General features: G+C 35.4%; 1 protein-coding gene across 4 annotated transcripts in view; it reads left to right on the forward strand.

Annotated features, from left to right (window-relative positions):
- Positions 1–27,741, forward strand: part of Abl2 (ABL proto-oncogene 2, non-receptor tyrosine kinase) — a 105,960-nt gene that overhangs the window by 39,875 nt on the left and 38,344 nt on the right. The window lies entirely within an intron of this gene.

Raw genomic sequence — 27,741 nt, forward strand, 5'->3', positions numbered from 1 at the left:
CTGGTATTTTTTGAATGAATTTTATATATCCCAGTTGTACTGTTTTACATGTTAATCTACTAGTTTTTATCTACTTACTAACTCTTAACTTTCTTTAAACTTTAGGCCAAGAATACTCTTAAAGAGGCCCTACCGCTTTTTTTTTTTTTTTTTTCTTTCCTCTCTTAATGTTAGTAGACATTAACTCTGTGAAAACATTCAGGTTATGTCTCTTTATATAATGGCTGATTTGCTTTTTTGTTTCTGCCATTATTTGTATGTGAGGTTCTTTTTTTTTTTTTTTTTTTTTTTTTTTTTTGCGGTACTGGGGATCGAACCCAGGGCCTTGTGCTTGCAAGGCAAGCACTCTATCGACTGAGCTATCTCCCCTTCCCGTATGTGAGGTTCTTGAGGGCCAAAAACCATGTCCTGTTTACCTTAGTACCACCTAACTCTGGGCCTATGCTGCCAACCCCCCATATTGAGGATTGAACTCAGGGCACTTGACCACTGAACCACATCCCCAGCCCTATTTTGTGTTTTATTTAGAGACAGGGTCTCACTACGTTGCTTAGGGCCTCGCTTTTGCTGAGGCTGGCTTTGAACTCTCGATTCTCCTGCCTCGGTCTCCTGAGCTGCTAGGATTATAGGCATGTACCACTGCACCCAGGCATGTGCCACTGCACCCAGCCCTTTTTATTTTTTATTTTGAGACCAGGTCTTGCTAAATTGCTGGAGAGGGCCTCAAACTTGAAATCCTTGGGCCTAAGCTTTCTAGTAGCTGGGATTATGGGCATGCACCACTGTATCCCACTCTTGGTCCTGTTCTTTATAGGCACTTTGTAGTACAAAAAACTTTTAAGATAGATGTTCTTGTTTCCTAATATTTATAGTATGTAATGTTACATACTGAATGTCCGTGGCTTTTAAATTTCATCCCCCCCCCCCACTTGAGGATCAAATTTAGTACTCTACTGATAAGCTGAGATAGATAAGCAGATGGTAGAGCCTTTTCAAGGTGAAAGTTGCTTCAATACTGGATTTGGAAAGTAATCAGTATTCCAATGACTACAAATTTGTAACAGTCATAATTAGTTTAATATGATTGCCTATTACTGAATTGGGGTGTTGAGTGGCAATTTTAGAATTGCAGAGTTCTTTTTCTTGTGGAATAATTATCTGAGCTCTTTAATAATTGGACAGGATTATATAAGTCTTACCCTTTGAGGTCAGTACATGTGAGTTGCACATTTTAAACTGGTGACTCATTAATTATTTTCCTACTTCAATTGTAACTATTGTTAATGCCATTCCACTCTCATCAGTGCTGCTTTATTTTATATTCTGACATTAAAGGTTGTGTAATCTGAGTATTCCTTAGAATTAATGACTTAGTGGGTGATAAATTATTTGTTTCCACAAGAAAACTGTCTATTAGGTGGTTTTCCTTTTTGTAAAGTTCAGAATCTTAATCATTTTACCTTAAATTTTCATTCTTTCTGTTCCTCATTTTAATTGTGAGAGCATTTAGGTAAAATGATAGTCAAGGAAATCATAAACATACTAAAAATGTCTTGGATTTTTAGGGCACAAATCTAAGTACAGCAAAAGTGTACTGTAAAAACAATGATGGGAAAATCCAAAGTTTATTTAGATTTATCTAGATAATTATTTTAAATTAACAGGTTAGAGTGTGGTGTTAAGAACGTCTGATCACTTTTTTCCTGGAGTAGGTCAACTCTTCATGGAAGAGCTATTTGTCTACAGAAGAGCAGTTTTTCTGAGAGTCACCCTTTGAAAAACATTTTAAAATTGTTATATAATATATATAACATAACATTTTTCCTTTTGCCTATTTTAAAGTATACAGTTTAGTAGTATTGATTATGTAAGAACCCAGAAACCACTCCGGACGCGGGAACTCATACGAGAGAGTTTATTAAGCAAACAGGCAGAGTGTCTCCCAACAGGGTAAGAGAGAAAATGAGAGGAAAAGAGAGAGAGAGAGAGAGAGAGTGAAAGAAAGCCAGGAGGAGAGAGCATGAAAACGAGGAGGAGAGAGAGAGAAAATGACAGGGGGGAGCTTGGAATTTCGCGGATTAACGAGGGCCAATAACTGAGAAGGATACTTGATGAACCAAAAGCTAGCTAGGATGTCCACAGACTGACAAGCTAGAATGTAAGTTGGGAGGTGGAAAAATGGCTGCCCGGTTAAGGGCGGGGGAGCAGCTTTATATTATATTATATTTACACACAGGGTTGTACAACCCATTGCTATCTGTTTCCAAAACTTTTTCATCAACCCACATAGAAACTCTGTCATCAACAAGCAGTGATTCTCCATTCCTTCCTCCTCACAGTCCCTGGTAACCTCTAATCTACTTTCTGTCTTTATGAATTGCCTATTTTAGATATTTTGTATAAGAGAAATCATACAATATTTATCTTTTTGTGTCTAGATTATTTTACCTGCCATAATGCTTTCAAGTTTCATCCATGTTACTGCATTTATCAGAACTTTATTTCTTGATATGGCTGAATGATATTCTATTATTTGTCTATGACTCTTTAGTTGATAGACACTTGAGTTGTTCTCACCTTTTGGCTGTTGTGAAACATGCCTTAGTTAACATTGGTACATACAAATAACAGTTTGAGGCCTTCTTTCTTTTTAGGGGGGAGGCGGTGTGTGTGTACACTGAGGATTTAACCCATTGGTGCTTTAACACTGGGTTATAACCCCAGCCCTTTTTATTTTTTATTTTGAGTCAGGGTCTTGCTGGGTTGCTGAGTCTGGCCTGGAACTTTCTATCCTCCTGCCTTGGCCTCCTGAGCTGCTGTATTGTTAAGAAAGTGTTACGTATGTGTGCAGCTGCTGAATTTGGCAAGTTGGATCTGATAGACAATAAAGACACTCTTTTCATATAAGATAGCATTTATTTCAGTAATTATATGGGAGCAAAAGCAAAAGTGATAGGTGAGGAAAAAAAGAGAAGAAAATACATCCTCTGATGAGGAAAACACCAATATCTAAAGTCATGTAGCTGGTGAGTTCAGGGTAGCTTTTCAGGGTCCTGACTAGGAAGTCTTGGACTGAGCATCCTTTCCTCAAGTGAGACTCCAAAGTTTTATTTCCAGTGGGGTTCCTTAAATACAAGTTAGAATAAAGGAAACTCCTTTCTACAACCTGTGTGACCTAGTCATCCCCTCAAGGACACTTCATCCTCCCAAGGATTGGCCAGGTCCCTGAAGCGGGGAGTCATGGCCTTAAGGTAAGTTCTCCTGAGTAAGCCAAACCTACCAAGAAATCAGCATTCTTTTTAAATTTTTTTATTTGTTCTTTTTAGTTATACATGACATTAGGAGTTTATTTTGACTTATTTGTACAAACATAGAATATGTCTTATTCTAATTAGGATAAAGTTAGATTCTTTAGATGTTCCATCAAGGATGTGTGAGGGTCATGGTTGGCATGTGGAAGATCTTTAATATTTTCCTTAGCCCTTTATTTGCTGGGATTACAGGCATGCACCACTGTATCTGACTGTTGGAGTTGAGTTCTTTTTTTTTGAGCAGGGGGTTGGGGAGAGTGTTTGAATATATATCTAGGAGTGGAATTTCTGGATCTTGTGGCATTTCTGCTAAGCTTTTTGTGTGTGAGTGTGGTGCTAGGGATTGAACCGAGAGTCATGTGCATGCAGGGCAAGCACTCTACCAAGTTATATCCCCAGCCCCTCTGCTAAGCTTTTGAGTAATTGCCACATTGTTTCCACAGTGGTTTCATCATTTTGATCCCACCAGCAATATTCAAGGGATTCTGAGTAGATAATTCTACCCACAAGGTCTTTTAACTAGTCATATGACCTCGAATGACATAACTTCTTAACTTCTCTTTTTTGTTACCTTGTCTTTAAAAATGGGGCTTGATGCCACTGTAGCACAAAAGCAGCCCTGGATCTTATGTAAAGAAAAAGTGTGGCTTTGTTCCAATAAAAGATCATTTTCAAGATCTATAGGTGAACCAGATTTGTCTCCCATGTGGTAGTTTGCCAATCCCTACTCTATATCATAAGATTACAGATAAAACTGAGTTTTAATCAATACAGTTTTATTTCAGCACCAGTTGTTAGTTTCATAGTGTCGGGTATATGACATATATTGTTTCATTTTCATTTGTTACAGTTGGATTAATCTTTCCATTATCTATATTTTTATACATGGTGCCATAAGCTTATTGTTGTTTTGCATTCCAATATTACTATACTTTTATAAATAAAATTTATAAATTTATTTGTTTATTTATTTGGTTCCAGGGATTGAACCCAGGGGCACTTAGCCACTGAACCACATCCCCGTCTTTTTTTATGTTTTATTTTGAGACATGATCTTGCTAAGTTGCTTAGGACCTTGCTGAATTGCTAAGGCTGGTTTGAACTTGCCATCCTCCTGCCTTAGCCCCTCAAGATGCTGGGCTTATAGTTGTGCACCATCACACCCAGCATAAATTTAATTTTAAGATGTCATTTGGAAGAATATCAATCATATGTATACCATAATTAAAAGTATTAAAATTTACAGCTTTCATTTTCTTTTTCTTTTTAAATTAATATTTTTCCCCATAAAGCTATTAGGATTATTTTGCATTTTTTTGTTATTTAAAATTAATAATTAAAATAATATAGTATGGCTGGGAATGTATTTTAGTGACAAAGTGAAGGCCTATTGTGCATGAGCCCTGGGTTCAGTCTCCAGTACCATAAAAATAATAATCACATATCAAAACTTATTTATAAATATTGTGAATATTGACACTTAAAATTGGTTTCATATTAGGCAAGCAATAATAGAATTTCAGTGCTAAAATATTCTATAAGAATTTGGATAAATAAATTATTTTGAACTTCTTCAAAGAAGAGTTCTAATTCTATATATATTTTTAATGTGTTGTTGCTTTTTTTTTTTTGAACTCCAAAAGTTGTTTCTTAAATTTAATATATTTAAGGACATATTTCAGCAAATACTTTAGGACTAGCAAAATCAAAAGCAAGTAATGTGACCACCTAAAACATCTGTTACTGCTTTCTGTGAGAAAATACATCATGTAGGAATTTTTATGTATCTTGTAAACAGTAATTGGTTACTTAGAATCTAATATGTGTGAAAAAGTGTCACACATAATAGTTCACCAAAAGTTGAAGATAATTTTATGTAAGTTGGCTGTGGTTCTGAATAGTACAAATGTTAAAAAAATAAAAATTCAACTTCAACTTTTTGAAAACCAATCGGTAATCTGAATGAATGTTTTCTTCAAACTCTGTGAAAGGTTTATATAACTACTCCAAATTTTTTCGTATACAAGTATGTAAAAATATGTTCTTGTGAGGGATTAATAATTTAATACTGACAAGAAAATGAATGTTTTCCATTAAGAAATATAATGATATCATTTTTCTAAAATGGAGCTTGAATCATATAACCTATAAATTCTCTTCTGTCTCTAAGTTTTATAACTGGTATTTCAGTGACTTGCCATGATGTTCACATTTACTGTGATTTTATTTCTCCACATGCATTTTAAAGAGCAGTTAATTATAGAGACAACTTCTGTATGCTTAGGAGTACAAGTATATAAAAGTCTTCAAATACTCTTTTAATTCTTGTTTGTTAGATATGAACCTTTAAAGAAGATTTAGTTATCAAAGACTTTTCAGGTGGATTTATAATGAAATACATTATGAATTTGTACTCTGGCTATAAAAATCATAAGCTGGGGCTGGAGATATAGCTCAGTTGGTTGAGTGTTTGCCTTGCAAGCACAAGGCCCTGTGTTCAAATCCCCAGCACTGCAAAAAAAAAAAAAAAAAAAAAGAAAATCATAAGCTGATCAGTTGTCTTTTATACAATCTTTCGTCAGTGGTCTTGCTGTATACGCTATCCACGTGAGTGATATTATATAGGATAGCATATGCTTGACTTTTATAAGAAAACAGGTAGTATTTAAGAATGTAGCATTATTGCATAGTTACCTCAATGAAATCATGAATTTCAAATCTTAAGAGTTTTTCTCACAACAACAAAAAGAATTTAAAATAGAAGTGTATTTTGTTAGCATATAAGGGTTCAAGTCAGTACAAGCTTTAATACAATTGTTAATTTTAAATGGAATTTTTATATGTTGAAATTTTGTGTATTCCATTTTATGTAATCACATCCCTGCAGATATAATACAAGTGTATTTGCATAGCACCTCAAATGTGTAGCACAATGTATTCTATATTATACATACAATGAGTAGGGAAACCAGAGTCCTAGATCCATGTTATAGGCATTCTGTTAGAAGGCATAATACCTCCTTATTCCTAGATGTTCTAAGGAAAAGAATTTTAGTATGAATTTTCCCCTTGACTACTGATGACTGAATAGGGAAAGGACTATGAATATTTCTTATTTTCTGACAAAAATGTCCCCTTTAAACTGGTTGTACAGTCTGTTAATACATAGTAGGCTTCAACTTTGCAGGGAGAGGGCCAGCCACTTTTTATAATAAGTATTTTTTTCCATATTTTTTATTGGTGCATTATAGTTATACATAATGGTGGGATTTATTATTACATATTTGTACATGCATATAGTATAACAGTATAATCTGGCCAATATTGCTCCCTAGTATTTCCCCTTTCCCACCTCTCCTCCTCCCCCATCCCTTTCTCTGTTCTACTGATCTTTCTTCAATTTTCATGAGAACCACCCCCACCTTTTCCTTTTTCCTAACTTCCACATGTGACCCTTGATCTCTTGAGTTTGGTTTATTTCACTTAACATATGGGTCTCGTTCCATCAGTTTTACTGTAAATGGCATAATTTCACTTTTTTAAAATGGTGGAATGAAACTCCATTTTCTTTATCCATTCATCCATTGTTAGACACCTAGGCTGCTTTCCTAGCTTGGCTATTGTAAATTGTGCTACTGTATACATGGATATGTATCTCTCATTATAGTATGCTGATTGTAATTCTTTAGGATAAACACTTAGGAGTGGGATAGCTGGGTCATATGGAGGTTCCATTCCTAGTCTTTTAAGGAACTTCCACACAGATTTCCATAGTGGTTGTACTCATTTGCAGTCTCACCAACAGTGTAAAAGTGGTCCTTTTTCTCTACTTCCTCTCCAGCATTTATTATTGTTTGTATTTTTGATGGCTGCCATTTCTGACTGGAGTGAGGTAAAATCTCAGTGTAGTGTTGATTTGCATTTCCCTAATTGCTAATGATTTTGAATGTTTTTTCATGTATTTGTTGTCCTTTTTTCTTTGGAAAAATATCTGCTTAATTTGTCCATTTATTAATTGTTTTTGGTGTTAAGTTTTTGATTTCTTTATATATTCTGGATAGTAATCCTCTGTCAGAAGACTAGCTAGCAAAAATTTTCTCCTATTATGTAGGTTCTCTCTTCACATTCTTATTTCCCTACACATAATTATTTTGAAAGTTGATTTTAGCACCTATGGTTTTCCAGACAGCCTTGAGAGACCAGATTTACCAAAGAGGTAGCCATTTAGCCACCCACCCTCCAATTAGAATTAATTGCTATTAAATTAATTTCTTGCTGTTAAATCTCAGTTTCCTTAATCAACTGTTTACTGGTGGGTAAGGTAGGAATAGAACAAGATATTCCCCAAAGACCAACAGTCTCCCTGAGGGTGACTGTAATTCGAAGGGTATGGCATGTCATGACTATTCTTGGAATTTGACTTGGTTGTTTCTGAGCCTCTGGCAGAAACTGAAGGGTTTGGGTTGGATCTCAAGGCATCTTTGGCATAATCGGGATGCTTGTAGTAACAGCCTGACTTGCAGCCAAGGCTCAGTGCTCTGGCAGTGTTTTTTTATTTTTTGTTTATCTCTTAAAGCATTTTTTATCCTTACTCCTCTTGTAAGAAATAGGAACCTGCTGCTCACTCGTCTCTCTCTTCTCCCAGGCCAGGATGCTAAAGTTTATTTTTCCATTGTCACTTAGTCCTAGGTTTTGTACATCAAAAGCATGATTTTACTTCAAAAAATGTTTAGCCACTGGGCTGGGGTTGTGGCTCAGTGGTAGAGAGCGCTTGCCTACCACGTGTGAGACACTGGATTCAATTATCAGCACCACATAAATAAATAAAGACATTGAGTTCATCTACAACTAAAAATATTTTTAAAAAAATATTTAGTCCTAAAAACTAGATCTTTAAAAAAAACATTCAACTGCTTACCTTTTTCCTAAGCTAAGAAAATGTAATGACCCCAAAATCTAAAGCTGTTGCTAACAAAAACCTTATTAATTTTTTTCTTTTCTTTTTTTTTTTCTGTTGTAGGTGGTCACAATACCTTTTTTTTTTCTTTTCTTTTCTTTTATGTGGTGCTGAGTATAGAACCCAGGGCCTCACACGTGTTAGGTGAGCACCCTAGCACTGAGCCACAACCCCAGCCCAATTTTGATTTCTTGACTAGCACTTGAATATGCCAGATATGTGCCTTCATCTCCCAAAGTGATATTTTCTAAACAGAATATTAAGAAATATTTGGCGCATATAGTTAAAAAGGAATGATGATTGATATTGATCAAGTCCTTATAACCCCTTTTGACTACAGACTGTGGAAAGAATTTGTCAAATATGTAATCTCCTTTATTAATTTGCGTCATTGGTTTCAGCCTTTAGCTCTATTGCCTGGGGCATGATCTCACATTCTCATTTATTAGATTTATAAGACAGTGGTATGCCAGACAATAGTAAAACTTTCTAGGATATGTGTCTGCCAGGAGACTAAAATTAAGAGCTAGATGTTTATTCCTTAAGGATAGCCATTTAAGGAAAGGAGTCCCCTGCTCCCACCCTACCCTTTAAAGAGCTAATTTATTTCCTTTAGATAGCCTCAGACTTGTCTGTTCTAATATTCTGATTAAGCCTGCAAATATGTAGTAAACTTTTATTGAGAAACATTCTTTGAGTGAAAGTATGGTCTTTACCAGTTCCTAGGGACTGGAAGAATGTTTCTTCTTTTCTGTTCTGGGGCAGGGCAGGGAACAGAAAGGGTATAGGGAATCGTGTAAAGTATCTAGATCGATATCCATCAGCTGGTATAACATCTTGCCCCTTTTTATTTTCTTTCTTTGGCCTTGTCATCCTATTGCTTCTATGGCTGTGTGAGTTTTCTACTTTACCCATTGCTAAAAACAAAACAACCCACAAAAAGCAAACAAAAACTCCTACCTCCCAGTGGCTCAGGAAGCTGAGGCAAGAGGAATCAGAGTTCACAGTCAGCCTCAGCAACTTAGTGAGACCATGTCTCTAAATAAAATACTTTAAAAAGGATTGGGAATGTGGCTCAGTGGTTCAACCCTGGTACCAAAAAAAAAAAAAAAAAAAAAAAAAGAAAGAAAAAACCCCACCTCATATCTTTCTTCTGCATGATTTATGCTTTAAGAAATTTCACAGAGAGGGGCTGGGACTGTATCTCAGAGTAAATGTGTTTGTCTAACATGTGTGAGGCCCTGGGTTTGATCGCCAGCATCACCAAAAAGGAAAGAAATTTCACAGGGAGTAAGAAAGGTAAAAGGTACTAAGAGGAGTTCAGGGTAAGCTCTTTGTTTTTCTGCACCTTCTTCTTTTTCTTTAGAACCAATAGGAAAATCAAGGTTGAAACTTTTAAAACTACGCTGTGAACTGAATTTGAAGTAATCATTTATTATGATTATATTTCAAAGTATTTCAGACTCATTCTAGGTAGGTGTGCATATAGGAACGGGATATCATTGAGGAATATCGAAGAACGATATACTCATTTGAAGGTGGGGTAAATTTCTTAGTCCTTGATCCCAAGGTGAGGTGATAGGAGGAAGAGAATTCTGTATCCATGCTTTCAACCAAGGATGAAAAATATTCAGAAAAAAATTTGCATCTGTGCTGAACATATAAGACATTTTTCCCTTGTCATTATTCTATAATCTTTACAGTATAACTATTTTACATAGCATTTACATTGTATTAGGTATTATAAGTAATCCAGAGGTGATTGAAAGTATGTGGAAGGATGTGCATAGGTTATATGCAAATACTATGCATTTTTATATAAAGACAGTTGATATCTTGTATTTTGGTATCCTTTGTGGGATGGGGGGTTCTGAAACCAGTACCTTCATGAATACTGAGGGAAGACTGTGCCGTATTCCCGGAATATGCAGGATGGGAAAAAGGAAAGTCAGAGGACAACAAAGCACTCTAAAAACTTGTTAGAAGTTAAGTGAGGGTGGGCATGGGGGAGATAGAGGTGGTGTTACAGCTGCTTGGAAGGCATATATATGTATAGAACAGTATGTCAAAGTATGTATTGACCTTTTTTCTTTATATAGAATGATATGAACACATAGGTATATAAATGTGCTGGTTTACCAGTTTTAAAAAAAAGTTTTTTAGGTTGTAGGTAGACACAATATGTTTATTTTATTCTTATGTGGTGCTGAGGATCGAACCCAGGGCCTCATGTGTGCTAGGCATTCGCTCTACCACTGAGCCACAATCCTGGCCCTTTCCAGTATTTTTGAAACAATTTTTTTCCTTGCAAGTAGCCTTGTCATACTTCAGAGGGGTCTTATTTTATTTTATTTTGTTTTGTTTTATTTTATTGGAGAGGATAGGTAGCATTGTAATTTACTCTTTATTTTACATTTATGTTTTGCTTTTGTATAGTTACATATCCATTCAGTGTCAAATGTCATTTTTTAAGTTTATTTGAATTAATATCCAGATAAAAGCTATTATACTTAATGATATTTAATAATTGATACAATATGTTTAATATATATATCTAATGAGAGTGATATTATCTTAAGTCTCTTGATCTGTAGGTTCTGTGCCTTTACTCTTTGTGTTGTTTTTGGGCAAAGCAAAAGGATTTTGTTTTCTAAAAAGTCTTAAAAGCTTTTCTAACTTTAAATTTTGTTGATACATTATTCTGAATGTATGAGCTATTTTCTGGAACCGCTTATCAAAACATTTCTTGATGGTTTCAGAAGAATATATATGGAAGTTTTTTAATCAAAAACTTTTCTTAATAATTTATGATGTTTAATAGTTTGAGAATGTCTAGATGGGTTTATTATATCCATGTTTTACAATGTTAAAGTACCCCATAATATTTTGGGTTGACATTTGTTTTTTTCAGTTTAATATCTTCAGAAGAGATTTGCTTGATTTTAGGCCTTGTGTTCTCTAAGAGGGACAGATGAGGCTTTCTTACATCATTTGAGAAATACCGGCTGAGAAATGTCTTCCTACTTGTTAATACCTAAAATTCTTTAGGGAAATTTCTTTTAAATTAATTGGGTAACTTAATTCATATGTCATATTTTTGTGGTGGGGGAGATTCAGTGTCACTATTTATATGTTAGAACAAGTTTCTTAGACTGTCTTTAAGTTCTAAGGCTCTAGAGAATAGTTGTTTGGGACCTTGCCTTACAGGAGTAAACACCCTCAACCTTCAGCTCCTGAGTAGTTAAAATAAATTGGATCCATTCTCTTTCCCCTATTACCTCTCTTCCTTTAGTCGAAGTTAAAGTCACTGCAGTCCTTTAGGTAGAAAAAGACTGACTTGGGACAATGTGTATATATACATTCATGCATAAGTGCATACAGAAAAGTATAGCATATATTAACTTCTAATTCTCGTGTTTGCTGTTTTGAAAATGCTGATAACCTATTAGTTATGATTTTTAAAGTGGATTAATTTGATTTTTACTTTGTCCTGAATTATTTTGGGCTTTAGCTCTGTACTTGGTTTTAATGAGGACAAATTAAATTTGTGGTATATATTGGGATTTTCCTTAGTTTTTCCCCCTCTTTTCTTGAAATGTTATAGCACTCAGTAAGGAACACCTTTTGTGTTGTGTGCAAAGGGGTTTATTCTTGTTTGTATACAAGAAATACTTTCTATTTTGTGGTTTTTATCCTGTCATTTTCATTTCTCAGTCTCAACTTCCTAAAAACTACTTAGGTGGAAAGAGTATGTAACTGTTAAGGGATATTATGAGTTGGATAGAATTAAAATGATGTGCTTAAATAACTCAATAACTACTTAAGGTAATTTCCTATATTTGATTTTCCCCACTTCAATTTTTCTTAGTTTTAAGTTCATTGGTCTTGACTCTTGGTGCTTCTCCAAGTGGTGATGTGTTGGGTGTTTTGACAAGGGCTGGCTAAAAACCCTTTTTTTCTTATCAAAGGATTTATTGTTGTTTGTGTACAAATGATTCCATTTCTGTTTTGTTCATTTTATCATAGAATTTTCATTTCTAAGTTTCAACTTTCTATAAAAAATAAGGCAAGCAGAAAATAGGAGAAAATTTTAACTCTGAGGCCTTTTTAAAAAAAGTACCAGTCTTACAGTGTTGCCCAGGCTGCCTTGAACTCATGATCCTTCTGCCTCAGCCTCCTGAGTAGCTGGAATTACAGGCATTTGCTACTGTGCCGAGTTCTCTGAGGTCTTTTAATACCATGGGAAATAACAAAGCATTTCCGTTTGAAGATATAACTAGTTTCCAGATGAAATCAGACTATTCATCCTCTATATATATTGTGGAGAAACTTGTCTTTAGGGTCTGTGAGTCAGCAAGTGTATTAACCAATTCTGTTGATTGACTTGAATACTGTATATTATTTGGGTCCATGGTGTAGATTTCTACCATTGGTTATCAAATATTTTTGGCATTATTAATATTACCATGTGAGCCAGACATGGTGACACACACCTGTGATTCCAGTGGCTTAGGAATTTGAGGCAGGAGGATTACAATTTCAAAGCCAGTCTCAGCAATTTATTGAAACCCTAAGCAACTCAATGAAATCCTTTCTCTAAATAAAATACAAAAAGAGCTGGGGATGTGGCTCAGTGGTTAAGCACTCCTGGCTTCAGTCCCTGGTACAAAAACAACAACAACATCAACAACAAAACACACACACACACACACACATACATATACATTACTAAGTGAACTAGGGTTTGACCAAAAATTTTAAAGCCTCAGTAATTAGACTACTAAATCATACCTAGTTAGTATACTATAGTAGTGTTCTTGTGCTTCCTAAAAGATGCTCTAAAAGCTACCTAGATGGAAAGAGGAACAGAGTGAAGATTTGTTTAATCTGTATCTTGTACAAACAGGTGGTGGTCATATGAATGTATGCATGTATTAAAATTCATAGAGCTATACACCAAAAGAAAAAATAGCTATCTTCTCACTTACACTTGTTTAGGGTGATATTTAAATTTTTTTTCATTACCGGTTTAAGTAATTGTAAATTATATCATTTTCCTGTGTTATAAACAATGACGTTTTAACATGAAACTATTGGATCATTATTTTAATAATGACAATCCAGGAATGTAAATACCACAATATTTTATTACTTACCATTATCCATTTTTAAAAATACATGAACAAGCTCTTCTTCTTTTTTTATAAGTATTTTTTAGTTGTCAATAATCCCTTATTTTATTTATTTGTAAGCGGTGCTGAGAATCAAACCCAGTGCTTCACACATGCTAGGTTAGCGTTCTACCACTGAGCTACAACCCTAGCCCCAAGCTCTTCTTTAATGCTTGAAAGTTGTAAATTATTTCATTTTTCTTTGGATTTATATTTCCCAGGCTTCCTTATAGAATTTTCCCCCCTTATGTTACATTTTTATTAACCAAATATATCATTCTCTGTACCTAACAAAGATATATAAATTGAAATATAATTTTTTAGTTTTTCTGTTAAAAACTTTTCTTATTTGTTATTAACCTATTAGTACATAATTATAATAACAAATATTGAACCTGTGGCCTTGCACATGCTAAGCAAGTGCTTTATCACTGAGACACATCCCCAGACCTCTTGGTGCTTTTTTCTTTTTTTCTTTTTTTTTTTTTGTACTGGGGATTGAACCCAGGGCCCCTTAACCACATATCCCCGGCCCTTTCAATTTTTTTTTATTTTGAGACAGGGTCTTGCTAAGTTGCTGAGGCTGGCCTTGAACTCATGATCCTCCTGCCTCAGCCTCCTGAGCTGCTGGCATTACAGGCGTGCACCACCGTGCCTGGTGTGATGTTTTTTCTTATGTCTGTAAATACTGTTTGCTAGAGTGACATCTAAATTGAGATCTGACACAGTAGGAGTTAGCAGGCAGAGAGGCATGGAGGCAATGTGCAAAAAATATTTGAAGGTGATTTGTCCAGACAGAGGAGGGTTTGGAGAACTACAGAGTTCAGTACATCCAAAGCTTTGGGTGAACAGTTGGGTGCTTATCAAAAAGAGAGACTGTCATTTGAATACAGTGGGGAAACCACTGAAAGGTTGTTTTTTTGTTTTCTTCTCTGTAGTTGTAGGTGGACAGCATGCCTATATTTTGCTTGTTTATTTACCCAGTGCCTTACATGGCTACAAGTGCTTTGCCACTGACCTAGTCCCAGCCCCTTATTGGAAGGTTTTAAACAGAGTAGTTATGTAATCAGATTTCCTTGTGTCTAGGAAAAATCTTTGGCTATTTATATGTGCATATCAGATTGATGTTAGATAAGACCAGGGGCTGAGAGACCATGGGAAGACCATCACAAAAACTCAAGTAAGGAATAAAAGGGACCTAAACCAAAGTAGTAGAATTAGGGCCAGAAAAAGATGTTGTTGAGCTACATAAATATAGTTTGATTGTTGGAATAAGAGCAGTTTTTCAATTCCCATGTGTCCTCCAATCTTTAACAGTATAAATGTTGTTAATATAAATATTAATTAATTAATTATTATGGAAGTTTTCTTAATATTGGGAAAAGAGTTAATTGAATATTTTATTGTATTGAAGCTAGAGAATCACTATTTAGCTTTTATCTCAGTGACCTAGTATCGGTTGTGTGTATTTTGTATTTCTCTGGTCTGTTTGAGCCCACCCCCATAATCCAGATTAGAACTATGTATTTATCTTAAAAACAAAACAAAACAAAACAAAAAACTCTTGAAATTCCCACTATTCCTTAATGGTTTCTAATTGCCAAAAATAAATCCGAAGTCCTTGGTGTGGCATTCAAGTCTTCCCAAGATCTAGTCTTTGCCTGTCATGGTGGTACACACCTGTAATCCCTGTGATTTAGGAGCCTGAAGCAGGAGGATCGTGAGTTCCAGGTGAACCTGGTCAAGACCCTATCTCAAAAAGAACTGGGGGTGTAGTTTACTGGCGAAATACCCCTGGATTCAATCCCAAGTACGGGGGGGGGGGGGGAATCTAGTCTTTGCTTCTATTTTTGCTTTGTTAACACTTCTCTTCATGCACACACATCATTTACACAAAAACAATTAGAAATCCCAGAGTCATAATAGTTTTTTGTTTCTAGAATGTAATATACCGTTTTGTTGTTATTACCCATTATCTGGAATGCCTTCTTCCTCATTCACTTTACATGTGCTTTAGATGGTTAATGTAAAAATAACTTGCTTGTGTAAATATACATGATGGAATATAACTCAGCCAAAAGAAGAATGAAATTATGACATTTGCCTGTAAATGGATGGAACTGGCAATTGTCTTGCTAAGTGAAATAAGCCAATCCCAAGAAACCAAAGACTGAATATTCTCTCTGATATGCAGATGCTGACTCACCAAAGGCTGGAAGGAAGGGGGAGGTTCACTGGATTGATAGGAAGGTGTGGGGGGATGGGGGATGGGAATGGGGAAAGATGGTAGAATGAATCGGACACAACTTTCCTATGTTCATATATGAATACATGACCATTGTAACTCCACATCATGTACAACCACAAAAATGGGAAGTTTTACTCCATGTATGTGTGATATGTCAAAATACATTCTACTGTTATGTATAACTAAAAAGAACAAATAAAAAATTAAAAATAAGAACTGGGAATATAGCTCAGTTGGTAGAGTACTTGCCTCACATGCACAAGGCCTGAGGTTCAATCCCCAGCACCACAAAATAAATAAATAAATAAAACAGAAATAAATAAGTATTTAATAGAAAAAATGACTTACTGGTGTATTAAACTGAATGGAGTCACAGACCTCATCTTTTCAGCTTACTGATATATTCCTGGTTCTTGTTATAGTGCTCAGTACAAAGTTCAATAAATATTTTAGTATTTTTTAAATTTATTTTTATTGTAAACAATGGGATACATGTTGTTTCTGTTTGTACATGGAGTAACAGCATACCATTTGTGTAGTCATACATTTACATGGGTAATGATGTTTGATTCATTCTGTTGTTTTTTCCTTCCCCCCACCCCTCCCACCCCTCTTTTCCCTCTATACAATCCCTCCTTCCTCCATTCTTGCCCCCCTCCCACCCCCCATTATGTGTCATCATCCGCTTATCAGTGAGATCATTTGCCTTTTGGATTTTTGAGATTGACTTATCTCACTTAGCATGATATTCTCCAATTTCATCCATTTGTCTGCAAAGGCCATAATTTTATTATTCTTTATAGCTGAGTAATATTTTAGTATTTTAATTGAAGGATTGTGGATAGTTACACATTTTATAATTTCCTATGGATTGAGTTACTTTGTTTCTTTATGTGTACACACATACCTTCATATGCATTCCATGCACAGAAGCTGTAGTAGTGTGCTTATGTGTGTGTAAGCAGTTGTTGCATGTTTCCATAGTCTCAGTGAAACAGCTGACTGCTTAGATTACAAAGGATCGTATTATAGATCTTTAGGAATGATCTAGATTTATTTGTAAGTCCCTTCCTAGGAATTCAGCTCTAAGCTTGCATTGAAGTCATTGTACCAGGTGCTAGCTACACTAACTGGGGATTCCAGGAAGGAAAGAAGATTGGCACATTCCTTTCATCCCTTAGATATTTTGTTATCTTTTGCCTCAACAACATAGGCAGCGATGTGTTTCTGCTAAACTAAGCTCTCATAATGCTGAATTCCACAAACTTAATTAAGCATTTTAGACAGGAGCTTAGGTTCACCTAAACCTTTGTCACAATTTATGAACAGAAGTACTTATTTGTATCTAAAATAAGTATGGAAATTTAAAATTCAGGTTAAGCTGAAAATTCTCATTTTTGGGTATTGCTAAAATTTAGCTTCTGTGATAATTAAGATACAATTTTTAAAATCATTTTCACGTAACTTATTAAAATGTGATTCAACATAGTTAACACTTTTTGTTTTTTTCTCTTTATTTTTAAAATTATAAAAAGTTAGCTTTTTTGTTTATTGTGTAGTTCTATGAATTTTAACGTGTAAATTCATGTTACCCCACAATCAGCAGAACAGTTCCATCACCCCAAAAGATTTCCTCATGCAATGAATCCCTCTGTAGACACAGCTTTCCTCAGTCTTACCCCTGGCAACCACTTATCTGTTATCCATCATTATAGTTCTAGCTCTTCACGAATGTCATATAAGTGAAATCACACAGTAGATAACCTTTTGAGAATGGCTTCTTCATAATGCCTTTGAGATTCATCCACATATGTATTATTAGTTTATTTCTTTTTATTATTATTATTATTTTTTTTTTTTTTGGGTGCTGAGGATCGAACCCAGGGCCTTGTGCTTACAAGGCAAGCACTCTACCGACTGAGCTATCTCCCCAGCCCCTCTTTTTATTATTGAGTGGTATTCCATTGTGGGAATGTACCATAGTTTGCATATCTTTTCATTTATTGAAGGACATGTATATTGTTTAAGGTAATTTCAAATAGAGCTGCAATAAACATTTGTGTATGGGTTTTTGTGTGAACTTAGTTTTCATTTCTCCCATCTAATTACTCAGGAATGGGATTGCTAGGTTATACTGCAAGTGTTTTACTTCATAAGAAACTGCTTTCCAGAGTGGCTGTGCCATTTTTCATTCCCCTCAGTACTTGATATTTTAATAAATCCGACATTTCTTTGTTCTAAGACTTGTATTCAGCATTTTCTTGTCAATGGAGTAATAGGCTTGAGACAGCTCTTTAACGTACTGTTATGGAACACACGTTGGCAAATATTGACTTATTTAGCATGTCGTCCCACATAGTATGGCACATGATAAATACTCATTGTTTATCAAACATATAGATGCATGATATCATTTAGCTTTTTAAGACTTGAAATAAGCATTTAGAATACCTTGTATATCTTGAGATGAGTTATGTTGCTTATTGAGTTTTTCTTTTTCCAAATGTTTTCTTTATGACTCCTTTTCCCATTTCTAAAAGAAATTCTAGGCAGTGATTTGAAAGTTTGAACCTTAGACCAGTAGCATCAGTATCATCTCTGAGCAATATTAGAAATGTACTTTCATTCTCTCTCTTTTTTTTTTTTTTTTTTTTTTTTTTTTTTTTTGCGGTGCTGGGGATTGAACCCAGGGCCTTGTGCTTGCAAGGCGAGCACTTTACCAACTGAGCTATATCCCCAGCCCCTCATTCTCTCTTTTTTCTGTTTCCCTCCCTCCTTCCTTTCTTTTCTCAGGGCTAGTTTTTTTTTTTTTTTTTTTTTTAGGTGCTGACAGACTTTTATTTATTTATATGCGGTGCTGAGATTCAAACCCAGTGCCTCACACATGCTAGGCAAGTGCTCTACCACTGAGCCACAATCCCAGCCCTCAGGGCTAGGTTTTGAACCCAAGACCTTGTACATGGTAGGCAAGTGCTTTACCACTAAGCTACATTTCCAGTCCTTAAAAGATTGTTTTTCTTTCTTTATTTTTAAAAAAATTCTTTACAGGGGGCTGGGGTTGTGGCTCAGTGGTAGAGCTCTTGCCTAGCATGTGTGAGGCACTGAGTTCGATTCTCAGCACCACATATAAATAAGTGAATAAAATAAAAGTCTCTCAACATCTAAAAAAAATATAAAAAAAAGAAAAAAATTCTTTACGTTCTTGCCTGGTCTGTGAACTAGAGAACTGGAAAGACAATTGGTGATGGTGATTGAGTGAAAGCAGATTTTTTATTGTTCTTTTAATCTCACATCGTAGATTAAGCTGGTGATAGTGGTGACCTTTACTATGAGTCATTAACAGTTTGATATTGATGGATCTTCTAGTAAAATGAATAATTTCATAGAGGGCTTGATTAAAGTATGTCATAAAAGTTTTCCAATAATTTGGTAATTTCACTGATAGTCTTATTTTAAGATGTAGAAGAATAGAGATCAGCAATGAAAATAATAGATTGAATCCTGAACTTTCATAAATTTGGACAACAAAAAAATTAATGTGTGTTCTGAACCAAAGGAATTTTGTAATTTGAAGTTACAATTTTTTTTTCTTCTTGCCTATACCATTCATACTATAGGGAGGATTAGGATTCTAGGGTGTGTTACTTGGTGGTTAGAATACTTGTCCAGCATGCAGAAGGCCCTGGGTTTGATCCCCAGTACTGTAAAAACAGAAAGAAGAGAAAAAAGAGGATTCTATTGCTTTGTTTCTCAATTAAGGATATTCAAAATATCTGTGTTTAGCCATTAGGAAAGAGCTTATAGCCAGTACCCAAGTAAAACAGGGAGTGTATATATGCTTAGTACCTCTTCATAGAATTGGAGAACTAGCGCTTCAAGTCTGAAACAGGAAGAGTCAACTTTAATTTTTACTTTTGGCATTACCCGATAGGATTGTTGTCTATTACAAGGCAGTGAAGGTAACCAAACAGAATTAGGATAAAGAAACTAGAACTATATTATCTCCTAATGATACCCACATATACATTACTTTTTTTTGGTGTGATGTTCTTAAGATGAGTCATAGCTATGTATGGTGATGCAAGCCTGTAATTTCAGAGGCTCCAGAGGCTGAGGCAGGAGAATCACAAGTTTAAAGCCAGTCTCAGCAATTTAGTGAGACCCTGTCTTTAAGTAAAACATAAAAAGGGCTGAATATGTGGCTCCGTGGTTAAACGCCACTAAGTTGAATCTCCAGTACACACACACACACACACACACACACACACACACAAAAGAGCCATACATTAAGGGAAGACTCTTGGTTTTAGTCATCCTTTTTTTTTTTCAGGAAAAATCAAAAGGAAGCATACTCTATTCCATTTTTGGTCTAAATAAGGGTGTTCCAAGAAGAGATGAAAGTTGTCCAATCACTAGAGAAAAGGTTATATTTTTAGATGGATGCTAGGTTCTAGTGTGATCCATACAATTTTCTGAAAACTTTTCTGAATCATTGTGTATCAGCTCAGGAAAAAATTGTGATTGTTCTGCTGGGAGTAAATGGTAGATACTTCCAGTTTCCTTTGATGGAACAGACTAGTTGGTAAGTGTACGCACAGCATTCTAGTTAGTCTCTTTGGGTTGACTCTTAAATGTTATTTTTGGCTCACAGTTTCAGAGGTGTCAGTCTGTGGTCAGTTGACTCCATTGCTTTTGTACTAATGGAGAGCACATGGCACAGCAAAGCTGCTTACCAGCATGATGGCCAGAAATCAGAGAGAGAGAGAGAGAGATGGGAGGGGACCTGGAAATGGGAAAATTCCCTTCAGGGGCACACACCAATGACCTAACTTCTTTCCATTGGGCTTCACCAACTAAAGGTTCCACTGCCTCCCAGTAGTGCCATAAACTGAGAATCAAACCTTCAGTGCATCAGCCCTTGGGGGACATTAAAGATCCAAACTATATCAAGGACTTTCCAGTTCTTTTCCTTTTTTTTTTTTTTTTTTTTTTTTTTTTTGTGGTGCTGGGGATTGAACCCAGGGCCTTGTGCATGTGAGGCAAGCACTCTACCAACTGAGCTATCTCCCCAGCCCTCCAGTTCTTTTTGTATTATTTTCTGTTGCATTATAGAGGCTGCCTGATAAAGTGAAAAGCATGTGGGCCTTGGAGTTCAATAAGACCTGCATTTTGAATCCTGATTTCACCAGTTAGCCCTGGGACTTAAATAACTTTCTGAGCATTTGTAGGTTGGGGATAATGCCTGCCTATTAGAGTTCTAGGTAGTGATATTGTAAGTTATAATATATCAGAATTACTGGAGTGCCTCTTGAAAAACTTATCAATTTTTACACTTTTCACAGATCTGTATATAGGAATATATAACAAAACCCTGAAATAAATAAGTAAATTAGCATGGGGTCCACATGAACTAAATTTCTTCTGTTGCCAAGTGTCCCCCGCTTCCCCCCATCCCAGTACTGGGGATCAAACCTAGGACCTTGCACATACTTTACCCTACATCCCTAGCCCTGTAATCTTAAGTTATAGGAATTGGTAGGTTATATTTTAATTTTAGTTTGAAGGCTGAAAATTGCTGAGTATGTCTTCGAGGACTTCTTTAAGAACAAGATAAGGAAAAGACTGGATTAAATTGTGTGGAAAATGTTATCAGTAATTATTTCTGGGTACTGGAATTCTCTTAGTCAAAAAAAAAAAAGAATTAGTCTATTTGCTATGACTGAATACTGGAGAATGCATAATTTATAAAGAATAGGAATTTCTTTAGCTCATGGAGGACTAGGAAGTCTAAGAGCATAGTGCTGGAATCTGTTTAGCATCTGGTGAAGGCCTTACTGCTGGATCATGGACGGCATCCATGGTGCCAAGGGCTAGTGAACCAGAGAAAGGTCACTTTTATAAATGAAGCCACTCTTGAGATAACCCAGTAATCCACAGATGGATTAATCCATTAACAGGGCAGAATCCTTACAACTCAGTGACTTCCCAAAGGTTCCACCTCTCAAGCAGTCATTTACATATTAATTTGAAGATTAAGTTTCTAACACATGAAATTTGAGGACACAGTCAAACCATAGCACGGGGATCCTTATTGCTTTTAATTGCCTTCATTACTCTGTGTTCAGGATTCTAGAAAATGGGCACTCACAAACTTCTATAAGTAGGAAAAAATGATGTCAACAAATATTTTTTAAATACATATGCTAGGAAAACGAATATGAATAAGACATGTAATCTCTGCCACTGAGTGGGATTGGGTAGGAACAGGCAGAAATGGGAGTGGGTCAGACATAACAGTACTTTATATTCCCCTGTATTGTGCAATATTTTGTTCCCCTGCAATAACAATAATACAAATTCATGTGATTGTGATGCAGAATAGAATTATGAAGTTTACCTTGAGCATGGGAGAAAACACTTTAAGAATATGGAACAGAAGAGATAAAATATAAATCAGATGTTTTAAATGATGAATTTACTAGGTAACTGGAAGGAAAGAAGATTTTAGGAAAAGAGAATTAGCACTTACAAAGATGAATATATTAGGAGGTGGGGGAAGGAAAGATAGTGAACTGAGACAGACATTATTACCCTATGTACATGTATGATTACACAAATGGTGTGAATCTACACTGTGTACAACCATAGAAATGAAAAGTTGTACCCCATTTGTGTATAGTGAATTAAATGCAATCTGTAAAAATAAAAAATAAAAAAATTTGAAGTGGATGGGGGGGAGAAAGATGAACATATTGGAATCTTGAGAGAACTGCTATAGAGCCATACATTGAACTCTCTGTATTTGTCGGTTCTGCATCCTCAGATTCAACCAACTGTGGACCAGAATATTCAGGGGAAAAAATGTGTCTATATTGAGCATGTACAGACATTTTTTTGGCTTACTATTATTTATACAATTCATTATAACACCTATTTACACAGCATTTACATTGTTTCAGATATTATAAGTAATCAAAAGATGATTTGATGCATACTAGGAGATGTGTCTGATTTATATGTAAATACTATATCATTTTATATGAGGGACTCGAACATCCACAGATTTTGATATCTTCAGGGTTTCTGAGAACCAGTCCCTCATGGTCACTGAGGGGACCACCGTATAGCATAAGGTCTGAGAGAAAGGGAATGATAGATGAGACTGGAAAGGTAAGCAAGGGCCAGACCATGGAGGCTCTTTTGTATACTAAGGATTCTTAAGGATTTTTGTTTAAGGATCCTGTTTACTATCTAGAGCCCACCAAAGGCTTTAAATAGAAATGTACAAGATTTGCCTTTTCAAATTGGGAGTTTAGAGACTGTGTGGATATTAGATTGAAGCAGAGTGAGATGGAAGTCAGGAAGGTCAGAGAAATCTAAGAAATAAGACAGAAGTAGGAACAAAATGAGTTTTGGTTGCTTTTAAGAACATCTTAAGTGTACTTATCCATAGGCTGTAAGAGTCAAGTGATCTTTCTCAGGAGAGTGTTTTTGGATCTATAGGGTTTATTTGGGAGTTGTGGTAGGCCAGTATCTCAAAAGACAGCTATGTCCTATTTCCCAGAACCAGTGCATGTTACCTCCTATGGCCAAGGGGGACCGGGGAGAAACGTATGTATATAACTTATCCTGGATTATTGCCAACACTATGATAAGAGAGATTTCATAGACACAAAGGAGAAGACAATGTGAAGATGGAGCAGAGAGATCTGAAGACACTGCTCTTGATGATTAAGTGATGTGGCCACAAACCTCTGAAATTTAAAGGAAGTCAGGAGTGGATTCTCCCAGAGAGCCTCCAAAGAGATCCACCGCCCTGTTGACCCTTTGATTTTTGTCTCAGTGTTCTGATTTTAGACTTCTGACCTTCAAAATTATGAAAGAAAGCATTTTTGTTGGTTTAAGCCATCTATTTTATGGTTATAGCAGATAAAGGAAACTAATACAGCAGCCAGTTGTTCTAGTTGATGATGAGAAAGGATGGGTATGAATGACTTCACCTGTGAAGAGTGCATCACATGAGAAGCGAAAGGGTGATAATCTGGTACCACTCAGACATACATTATTTTGAATTAGTATTTCAGAAACTGAATATAAAACCTTGTAATTATTACCAGTTTTTTAAATGATAAAAAGTTTTTGATGGAATGCTAACAATTTCCTTTATCTTTTGTGTAAATGTCAAACCTTGTTAACTTCCATATTTGCATCTTAGTATATTTTAGTCTTGTTTTTGTAACTCTTTCTTTGATATCTTCTGGATGTTACTTTATATTCGTCTTGCTCCAAACCAGAGTTTTAATATTTGTTTCCATATCCTCTTTCCAAATAATTATCCAGTTTGTTTTAAAAGATTTCTTGAATCTGTTTATTCTTCTCTGTTCTGTGATCAGGCCCTCTTCCTCTCAGTTCAGTTTACTCCTGCACACACCTGGAGTCTTCACCAATGTTTTTTTAAAGAGTACAATAGGTGTGTTACTCTTTCTCACAAATCTAGAATGACTTTCATTTGACTTACTATGAATTCTTACTACAGTCTAAATTTTGTGGAAATATAAATTTGTGGAAAGGAGGAGTAAGGTCTATTTGCCTGTTCCTTTGGTACTATCTCTGGGCAAATGAATCTAGATGTATCACCAGTAAAGGAGAATTTCTCTTCTGCCTTTAGGCAGAAAAACAGGAGGATAAGAAGAGATTGTCCTCCACTTGTGGTTTTTGTTTTGTTTTGTTTTGTTTTGTTTTGTTTTGTTACCAGGGATTGAACTCAGGGGCACTGAACCATTGAGCCACATCCCCAGTCCTATTTTTTGTATTTAATTTAAAGACAGGGTCTCACTGAGTTGCTTAGTGCCTCACTGTTTTTGGGGGATTTTGGTTTTTTTGAGGCTGGCTTTGAATTCACAATCCTCCTACCTCAGTCTCCCAGGCTGCTGGGATTACAGGTGTGCACCACTATGCCCAGCTCACTTGTATCTTACTTGTCTTTAACTCAAAAATAACTTCTATGTCAGAGGCATATTTTGGGGCAACATTCTGATTTTCTTCACTTTACTAATGAATTTAAATAACTTACTGTTGTTTCTTTTACAACTTGCTGTTCACCCTAGTGAAGTGGCATTCACTCATAGCTGATGAGTATAAGATTTTTTTGAAGGGTGTATCATGAGCTTTAAAAATACCCTTAACCTGAAAATTTATCCTAATGAAGTAATGTTAGGAAAAAAATTAGGAGGTACAAAGTATGTGTGTTATTTGGTAGTAGGCCAAAATTGGAAATGATGGTTCCTCTGCAAGATGAAATCAATTTTCAAAGATTTGTTTGAGAAAATTCTTACAATATAGTTTTTTTTTTCTTTTTTTTATTGTAAACAAATGGGATACATGTTGTTTCTCTGTCTGTACATGGCGTAAAGGCATACCATTTGTGTAATCATAAATTTACATAGGGTAATGTTGTTTGATTCATTCTGCCATTTTTTCCCTTCCCCCCTCCCCTCCCACCCCTCCCCTCCATCTATACAGTCCTTCCTTCCTCCATTCCTGCCCCCCTCCCTAAACCCAACTCCAACCCCAACACTAACCCTTCCCACCCCCCATTATGTGTCATCATCCACTTATTAGCGATATCATTCTTCCTTTGGTTTTTTGAGATTGGCTTATCTCACTTAGCATGATATTCTCCAGTTTCATCCATTTGCCTGCAAATGCCATAATTTTATCATTCTTTATGGCTGAGTAATATTCCATTGTATATATATACCACATTTTCTTTATCCATTCATCAATTGAAGGACATCTAGGTTGGTTCCACAATCTGGCTATTGTGAACTGAGCAGCTATGAACATTGATGTGGCTGTATCTCTGTAATATGCTGATTTTAAGTCCTTTGGGTATAGGCCAAGGAGTGGGATAGCTGGGTCAAATGGTGGTTCCATTCCAAGTTTTCTAAGGAATCTCCACACTGCTTTCCAGAGTGGCTGCACTAATTTGCAGCCCCACCAGCAATGTAAGAGTGTACCTTTCTCCCCACATCCTCGCCAACACCTGTTGTTGCTTGTATTCTTGATAATCGCCATTCTAATTGGGGTACAATATAGTTTTAAAAAGAAATAAATACTTTACTCATTTATTAATACCTCAGTAGTAGTTACTTTCTGTCATTCCCTCATCCCTCAGAAGTTAGTTACCCTTTTAGTCTCTGCTAACTTTCTCATCCATCCTTGCTTGACGTTGCTAGTCTCCTTTGCTGACGTCTTATTTTTCTGTGTGTGCTTTCTAAATGTAGTTTTCAGTGCTTAGTCCTAGATTCTGCACTTTAATTTTTAAATATTTTAAATGAACATACAGTAATATGGACCTTTTTGTGTGTACAGTTTGATAATTACGAGTCTGTGTCTAGCTTTGTGTGATTGTCAGGATACAGAGTAGTTCCATTACCCCATTTAAAAAATAATAATAATAAAAACATTTTGTCGGTCACACCTTTCCTAAACCTTGGCAACCACAGTGGTTTTGTCTTTTGGAAAATGTAGTCTTTTGTTACTGGCTTCTTTGGGAAACTCAGCTTAATGCTTTTGAAATTAATCTAAGTTGTGTGTATCACTTGCTTCAGGTATCCTTTTTATTTTTTACTTTTTATTGCTGGGTAGTGTTCCATCATGTATGTGTTCCACAATATGTTCATCTAATTCATCTGAAGACGGACATTTAGGTTGTTTGCAGTAAGTATGAATAGAGCTGCTATAAACTTTGTGTGCAGATTTTTGTTTGAACAAAATTTTCATTTCTCCAGGATAAATACTTATGAACGGATTTCTGGATCAAATGGTAAGTATATGGTTTACTTTCTGAGAAATTGCCAAATTATTTTCCAAGGTAGTGGTACCATTTTGCAATTATCCTATCAATGTATGAAGAGTTTTGTCTGCATCCTAGTTAGCATTTGGTATTATAGTATTTTTTTGCTAGTCACTCTAATAGATATGTAATAGTATTTTATTATGACTTTAATTTGTATTCTTCAATGTCTGTGATGTTGAACATCTTACTTATCATTCCTATATCCTCTTGGCTGATGAGAATTTTTAACCCATTTTAAAATTGAGTTATTTTCATATTTTTAAGTTTGAGAGTTCTTTACATATTCTGAACGTATGTCCTTTGTCAGATATATAATTTGCAAATATTTCTTACCAGGTTATAGCTTGTCTTTTCATTCTCTTAACAGAGTCTCAGAGTATATACCTTTTTAAAAACAGCTTTGTTGAGTTATAGTTTACATTCCATAAAAGTCACCTGTCTTAAAATGTGTACGATTCAATAATTTTACGTAAATGTACAGAATTGTGCAACCCTTACGACAATTGTTTTAGAGCATCTCTATCACCCAGTGAATCCCTTGTACTAGTTGGCAGTCGGTCTGTGTTCCTATCTCTGGTTCCAGGTAACAGTAATCTACTTTTTGGATTTCATATGAATGGAGTCCTGAAATATATAGACTTTTTAAAAATTGTTTTATGGAGATGTAATACACATCATAAAATTTGCCCATTTATACTGTTAGGATTCAGTAGGTTTTAGTACATTAACAGAATTTTCAACCATCAGCACAATCTGATTTTATTTTTTTTAGATTTTAGAAATTTTTTTTTTTCATTCCTTGAAGGAAATCTTGAAACTATTAGCAATTAATCTGTGGTGTTCTCCTCACCTCAGCTCTAGACTATCATCATCTACTGTCTCTTTGAATTTAGCTATTCTAGGTGTTTCATCTAAATGGAATCACAATATTCTGGTTTTTCTTCAGATTGCATAAACCTTTGGCCTTTCACTAAATGGAATCACATAGTATGTATTAGTTTTTGACTGACTTCTTTCATTTGGCATAAGCTTTTCAAGATGTGTCTATTTCAGCATGTATGAGTACTTCATTCCTGTTTATTCCTGAATAATTTTTCCATTCATTAGTTGATGAACATATGGGTTGTTTCCACTTTTGGTTATTATGAATAATGCTGTGAATCATAGTATACAAATTTTTTGTGGACATATAT

Source organism: Sciurus carolinensis, chromosome 12 (assembly GCF_902686445.1).
Source record: "Sciurus carolinensis chromosome 12, mSciCar1.2, whole genome shotgun sequence".
Taxonomy (NCBI): Eukaryota; Metazoa; Chordata; class Mammalia; order Rodentia; family Sciuridae; genus Sciurus; species Sciurus carolinensis.